Genomic DNA, 8,347 nt, shown 5'->3' with positions numbered 1-8,347 from the left:
AAAGCTCCAAATGACTCTTTGACTCCATTTCTCATATCCAGGTCACAGTGATGCAGAGTAGGTTCCCTAGTCTTGGGAAGCTCTACCCTCTGTGGCTTTGCAGGTTCCACCCTACCCTCCTGCTGCTTTCATGGGCTGGCATTGAGTTTTCTGCGGCTTTTCTAGGTGCCCGGTGCAAGCTGTCATGGATCTGTCATTCTAGGTTCTCGGGGTCAGTGGCCGTCTTCTCACACCCCTAGGCAGTACTCCAGTGGCTACCTGTTGGTTGGGGCTTCAACCCCACATTCCCTTCCACATCACCCTAGCAGAAGTTCCCCGAGAGCCCTGTTCCTACAGCAAACTTCTGCCTGGACTCCAGGGTTTCCGTTCATATTGAAATCTAGAAACAGGTTCCCAAACCCCAATTCTCGACTTCTGTGTACTCACAGGCTGATAACACATGGAATACTGCCAATGCTTGGTACCCCCTCTGAAGCCATGGCCTGTGCTCTATGTTGGCCCCTTTCACCATGGATGGAGTGGCTGGGATGCAGAGTACCAAGTTCTAGGCTGCACGCACAGAGGGACCCTGGGTCCAGGTTACTAAACCACCTTTTCTACTAGGCCTTTGGGCCTGTGATGGGAGGGGCTGCCATGAAGACCTTTGATATGCCCTGGAGACATTTTCTTCATTGTCTTGGGGATTAACGTTGGTTTCTCATTACTTGTGAAATTTTGCAGCAGTTTGAATTCTCCCAGAGAATGGGATCTTGCTTTCTTCTTTTCTTTTTCTTTCTTCTTTCTTTCTTTATCTTTCTTCTCTCTTTTTTCTTTCTTTCTTTCTTTTTCTTTCTTTCTTTCTTTCTTTTTCTTATTTTTTTTATTTTTTTTTTTTTATTTATTATTTAAGTTCTAGGGTACATGTGTCATAGCATGCAGGTTTGTTACATATGTATAATTGTGGCCATGTTGGTGTGCTGCACCCATCAACTCGTCAGCACCCGTCAATTCATCATTATATCATGTAAACTCCCAATGCAACCCTCCCCCTCCCCCTCCCTTCCCATGATAGGCCCGGTTGTGTGATGTTCCCCTTCCCGAGTCCCAAGTGGCAATCATTAAAAAAGTCAGGAAACCACAGGTGCTGGAGAGGATGTGGAGAATAGGAACACTTTTACACTGTTGGTGGGATTGTAACTAGTTCAACCATTATGGAAAACAGTATGGCAATTCCTCAAGGATCTAAACTAGATGTACCATATGACCCAGCCATCCCACTACTGGGTATATACCCAAAGGATTATAAATCATGCTGCTATAAAGACACATGCACAGTATGTTTATTGCGGCACTATTCACATAGCAAAGATTGGAATCAACCAAAATGTCCATCTGGACAGATGGATTAAGAAAATTGGCACATATACCACCATGGAATACTATGCAGCCATAAAAAAGGATAGTTTGCGTCTTTGTAGGACATGGATGCAGCTGGAACCATCATTCTTAGCAAACTATCAACAAGAAAGAAAACAAACACCGATGTTCTCACTCATGGTGGGAAACTGAACATGGGATCTTCTTTTCTACACATGTCAAGCTGCAAATGTTCTGGTCTTTAATGATCTGCTTCCCTTATAAGAACTGAATATATACCCTATAACCTTTATATAACCTTTAAAAGCACCCAAGTCACTTCCTGAATGTTTTACTCCTTAGAATTTTTTTCTGCCAGTTACACTAAATCATCTCTCTCAAGTTCAAAGTTCCACAAATCTCTAGGGCAGGGGCAAAATGCTGCCAGCCTGTTTGCTAAAACACAACAAGGGTCACATTTGCTCCAATTCCCAACAAGTTCCTCATGTCCATCTGAGACCACTCTCAGCCTGGATTTTCATTCTCTATATCATTATGGGCATTTTTGTAAAAGCCATTCCACAAGTCTCTAGGGAGTGCTAACTTCCTACATTTTCCTATCTTCTTCTGAGCCCTCCAACTTTCCAACCTCTCCTGCTACCTTCCCATTCCAAGTCAGTTCCACATTTTCTGGTATCTTTTAGCAATGCTCCACTCTAATGGTACAATTTACTATATTAGCTCGTTTTTACACTGCTAATAATACATACACATACTGGGCAATTTATAAAAAGAAAAGGTTTAATGGGCTTACAGTTTCATATGATGGGGAGACCTCACATCATGGTGAAAGGCAAAGAGGGAGCAAGTCACATCTTACACGGATCTCACAGGAAAAGAGAGAGAGTTGTGCAAGGAAATTCCCCATTATAAACCATCAGATCTCGTGAGACTTATTCACTATCATGAGAACAGCATGGGAACGACCTGCCTCCACGATTCAATTACCTCCTGCTGGGTCCCTCCACAATACGGTGGAATCAAGATGAGATTTGAGTGGTGACAAGCCAAACCATATTACAGCCTTTGTCCAATATTGATGTTACTGATTTTGATAACTTGGTTAACATAGATCTACCAGAATTTCCACCATAAAGTTAATATTACTTTTTAAAATGAACACATAATGTGTGAAAACATTCCTGTTCTTCATCTATGTAAGCTTCTGTTATTCATCAAACTCCATTAGGTTTGGGTCATATAATTACTATGATTTTATAATTCCTTCTGTATTTAATGACATACTAGAAAGATGAACTTTCTTCTCTCTAATTTTTCCTTTTATCAGCATAGACTTAGCATTTTTCTTAAATTTAATGGGTGATAATCTTCACTGTCACTGTTAACTATTATTAATTATTATTTTTCAGTGGAAATCCATTCATTTGATATTGTCTTCCTTCAATAGGTCTCCTTTATTCTCGAGAACTTCTTTGCTGTTTTGCATATCAAGTCTCTTCCAGAGCCATTTACATTTCCCTTTTTAGCCCTGGAATTACTATTTCTTAAAATGGGTGCTAGGTATAATCTATTGTCTGGGCGTGTGTCATTTTTTTATACCCTGTCAGTACTCAAAGCTAAGAACCCTAAATTATTCTATTCCTTTATACTTAATATAATTACTCATTTACCCAAACTTAGAATATGCAAAGAAATTGTTTCAGAATACTAACCCATAGCACTATGAAAGCACACAATTAATAATTCAATATGTGCTTCGTATTTTTGTTTTTCACATGGAGGGAGTGTAAAACTACACAGAGCAAACTACACAAAACTGAAGTAAACTTCTACAGCAATCTCCCTCATTTGGAGACTGTGTGTGCCCTAGAATGGGTTGGCTGCACGGATTCTCCAACTGCTACTTCTCCTGCCTTCTATTATCATCTAGGTTTATAGAAACATCTCCTAGTCTTCTTCTAGCACCATGTGGCTAATCCACAGGCTTACATTTTAGCTGTAATCATGGGTTTATTGTCAAGACAGCAAACCCTGAATAAACTACATCAAACTTGAGGTCTAAAAGGCATGGACTGACTCTCAGCATGCACCTTATCTACCTTCAGTATCTTCATATTTCACTGTCCAACTCAATAATTCCTTGCATATTGATGGTATATTTCTCATGTTGTTTACAGTAAATTTTGAGAGAAAACATCAAGCAAACATACTTTCCCTTGGTCATCATATTTGTACATCAAGAGTGTCATAATTAGGTACTATAACTTACTGATACTCTTAATAACCAAGATTTGCATTTTATTAAATTATTTTATGAATTTACATGTATGTTGCTTATATTGAGACACTTGTTAATATTAGATATATATCAACATTCATAAACATTTATTTATAGTCTTCATGTTACCATAGATGATACTAAGGTAAAAATTAGCCATTAACTAAGGTTCCCTGCTAATTTGGGTAAAACACGGTCTGGGAACTAGATTCTCCTGATTTTTAGTGCATCAGTTTTCACTAGTTAATACCGTACTCTACTTAGTTACCTAAGTAGAGGGCAGGGTTGGAACACGCGAGAATGTTGAAAAAGATGCTATTCATCTTATTGCTAGCGACAAATATATCCTATTTAATTATTGCCATAGACTTAAAGAAAGAATTGTGTATCTCTCATTTTCCCTTTATATAATATAATACTCTATTGGTAATAGAGAAACACAACAATAATGGAAGTTTTAAACCTACTCTTTTCTTTATATGAACAGATTCCGTGGCATCAGAAAAATAACCTGAAAAAAATTATTTTTTTTTATTTTTCAGTGTTTTAGAGTGTCTCGGGACAGAAGGATTGTCAGGATTTGTAGTAGTGCCATGATATATTTTCAAATACTAGTTTCTCTTTAGTTCAAAGAGGTTGAGATATAAATCAATTATTTTTTTAGATGCACACGGTTAAGAAAATGCGTTATCTCTTGAAAGATATTAACTTTATCTCATGATTGTCTTTAGCTGCATGATTTGTCTAAATATCTAAATGTTAAACCTTATAGCACACCTATTGCCGTTAATATCTGTGTTCTAAATATTTTCAAAATGAGAGTAGGTCTTTAAACTATGCTAATCTTTCACTATAATGAATTAATTTATTTTATTAATGAATCTTAATAATTGAATTGATATTGTGTTCCAGTCTATTGGGGGAACTTATGATCTAAATCTCATGAACAGTCTAACTTGTCATTATAAAACTAGCAATCAAAAAGTCAATGATCTCATAAAGTATCAGTAAAAATTAAAATTAAATACAAAATCTATAGTCCAGAAATAGTATCATAAAGTAAAATTGAGATCACTAAGTAAACCCACTATCAAAATGATATGACTATTTAATAGGAGAAAAGTGTATATGGATAAATTAGAATCAATAAATACCAGAAAGTAATCAGTTGACAGGAAATTAACATATGTGAAAAGAATCCACCATGGAACCAATGAGGATCTCCTCGCAAATGATGTTGGAATACTTGGATTTCACTTGGAACAAGTTACACTTAGTCCTTTCCCTTACATGATCATATAAGCCATTCGTTCTAAAAATTTTTCAAAGAAGTGCAACAATCCACAACCATAAAATAACCTGACTGACAAATTTAATTTCATTACATTGAACCAAAAATAGCATAAGCACATAACAAAAAACTGTTAACTGAAACCACCTTGAGAAAATGAAGAAATTTTAGTCTGAATGAAAATCTGTTTATATAATAAATGATTAAAATAGTAATATATTTGTAACTATTTCTACAATAATTGTTTTAAGTGTCTATATAAAAGATCAAAATATGATGACAATTGCAATGAGACATACTGTATGGCTAATAAACATACACAAAGATACAGGGACCCATTATTAAATAGTACAAGTTTAAAATCATAATTAAATCTTGTTTTAGATCGTTCAATGGACAAAGCTTCTGTTAAAGGTGTTAGAGGCCAGTGTGGTGGCTCATGCCTGAATCCCAGCACTTTGGGAGGCCAAGGCGGTTAGATCACCTGAAGTCAGGTGTTTAGACCAGCCTGGTCACCATGGTGAACCCTGTCTCTACTAAAAATACAAAAATTAGCTGGCATGGTGCAGGTCCTGTATCTCAGGGGAGCTGAGGAGGCAGATTGCTTAACCTGGGAGCGAGGTTGCCTGTGAGCTGCGATCTCACACCATTGCACTCCAGCCTGGCGACAAGAGCAAACTCGCCTTAAAGAAAAATAAAAAAAATAGAGAAAAGAAAGAAAAGAAAAAAAAAAAAGACAAAGAAAAACAGAAAGAAAAGAAATAAAAGGAGTATATTTGCAGGGTGTGGACCTAAGAACTTTTAGACACTGTGATGAGACGTTGATTAGAAATAATTTGGACAACGATTTTTATAGAATGCCCTGAACCACTGCATAAAGGTATACATGGATACCATGAAAATAATAATCAATTCAGGACTAATTTTTCTGGACAAAAGAAATACATATATGTACACACACATGTATATATACCAACCTGTTTGTGTATATATATGTGTGTATTATATTTTCTTTCTGTCCAGATAAAATTTGTCCTGATTTGATTATTTTTTATGTATCATTATATACTTCTATCACACCACATAATATCACACACAGTGTATACATATGTATTTTTCTTTCTGTCAGATAAAATTTCGTCAAATACATATATATAAATACACAAATATATATATGCTGTAATATATATATATTATATATGAGATAGGAGAAAACACAGAGTATTTAAACTATACTGGAAATGTTGTCATTTTTAACACCAGTTGGCAATTTAAGTGTTTGGTTTATCTTTTTTGGCATTTTAAAATATCTTTTGTATATTATACATTTTATATATGATTATTTTCAGAGAAAACAATAGAAGTGGTAAATAAAATGTGGTTTTTGGAAACTTTTCCATGGAAAGGAAATATGAAACATTTCAGACAGTTCAGCACGTTCTGAAGGGGAAACGATGGTTTCCTTGTTATTCAGGTACATAAACTTATATTATATGTACTAAATTATAATTTGATAAGAGATGTGTTAGATTTCTATTCTCTATGTCACCACATCTCTCCAACTCTGAACATACAGACATTCAGAAAATGTCTGTATGGGAAATGTCTATATAGGAAACTGAGAAAGAAATACAAAACCAATCACATAAAGACAACTGATCAATCATTCTAGAAGAAATCAAATAAGCTAAATCAGGAAAAAACATTAATGCGCTTGGTTGGGCATTTCTTTTAATTGCTTGTACAACGTGTCCTTTTACTCAGTTAACTTCTTAAGATCCACTGCAAAATGGCTGAGCAGGTATTTGCACAATTATTTCTCATTCTAACATTGATTTTCATTTCAACAAATTTTCCTAATCAAGATAAAGTCCAGATTATGTGTTCTATATAGTTACGTAAGAAAAACTCACATACCTTACTCCCAGATTCGAATCTGCTTTCAACTCCCTATGGCAGTCCAAACCATATCTGATCAAAGCACTGAACTTGGCTTTGCCCTTACTCTGAGAATGTATTTAACATTCGGGCCCAAGGTGACTTCTCTCAAAAGTGAAGAAGCTAAAAGAAGTACGGGTGCCAATTGGTTGTCCTACACCCATCAACTGTGTTTTACTAAGCAAATCCACTTAGCTTCCCTTTATTCATTTCCTTATTGTAAGTCAGAACTCTATTTCTCACTGTCAGGTCATTTTAAGGATTATATGCAATGTTTGTGTCAATATATAATGGTTGACATAATGACGAATACACTTCTTCAAAGCACCATTATATCTCTGCATCTGCTCAATAGGCTTGTTCCTACCTTTGAAGACGTTTCTGTCTTTTAAAGGCAGAATTATCCAACAATTATGAATTCATTACTTTTGTATGAGACAGCTTTCTGAAACTGAGGGTTTGAGGTGCATCTTGTCTCACAATGCACAACTTTTGTAACACGTGTGGAAACAACACACAAGAAAGTGAATTAGAGGATGGTTACCTTCATGCTTTCTGTTTCTTTTAGCATTGGCTTCCACACAGTAAAACTTAAAGGATACAAGTAAACCAGACTTTAGCAATCTATCAACAAGTTTTACCCATCTCACTTTAATCATTTGGAATAATTTCATATTTGTAACCAGAGATCAGAAATTTCAACAATTCTATGAACTATGAAGTATGTATTTGTTACCTTTCAGTAGTGGTATTAAGTTCCACACACAGCGTTTCAGTATGTCAAGGTAGTGATTCCAATCTTCTACTATTCAGCCTTTTGCTTAATCAAGCACAGTGAGCTAAAACAGAGTGGCTTTGATATACATTCTTTAAAACGAGTGAATTTCTTTCAGTTTACTGCTGCATAAGGATTAACTCCCATTTATGCAGTTGTTTCTGCCCAGTTAGAAATAATACTTTCTTACTTGTGCTCCCATTATCATTTACTGTGCCCTTGGAGAAACGCCTGCCTCCCTCTTCAGCCAGCAGAATCCTATTCACTTGTCAGAGGCTCCTCCTGAATCCTCCTAGACTTTCTCTATATAATTGGGCCATTGCTTTCTTTTTCGACTCTCGTTTTACTTTATGCCTCTATTCCAGATTTAATAGTTAAATACCTTTACATATTACAAACATTTTTGAACATATGATTTTTCATATAGGTATATAAGTTCATATTATGCTATGAAATATCTTTTCAAAATCAGGATAAATTAGACAACTGAACAAGTATACGAGAGAGGTTAGGTCAAGGCATGACTGAAACTTGTAATAAAGACAAACTATGGAGTTGCCCATATTTGCTAGATTTGAAATGTATACATTTGACTTCACCTTCATAGTAATGAAAGCCAGGTGGAAAGGTAGTCCGTTACATAGGTTCTGATAAATAGGTGAACCAAACCAAATTTCTAAAACATAACATTTCCTTATGCAATAATTTT

The sequence above is a fragment of the Rhinopithecus roxellana genome, chromosome 12 (assembly GCF_007565055.1).
Source record: "Rhinopithecus roxellana isolate Shanxi Qingling chromosome 12, ASM756505v1, whole genome shotgun sequence".
Taxonomy (NCBI): Eukaryota; Metazoa; Chordata; class Mammalia; order Primates; family Cercopithecidae; genus Rhinopithecus; species Rhinopithecus roxellana.
This window is presented reverse-complemented; position numbering follows the sequence as displayed.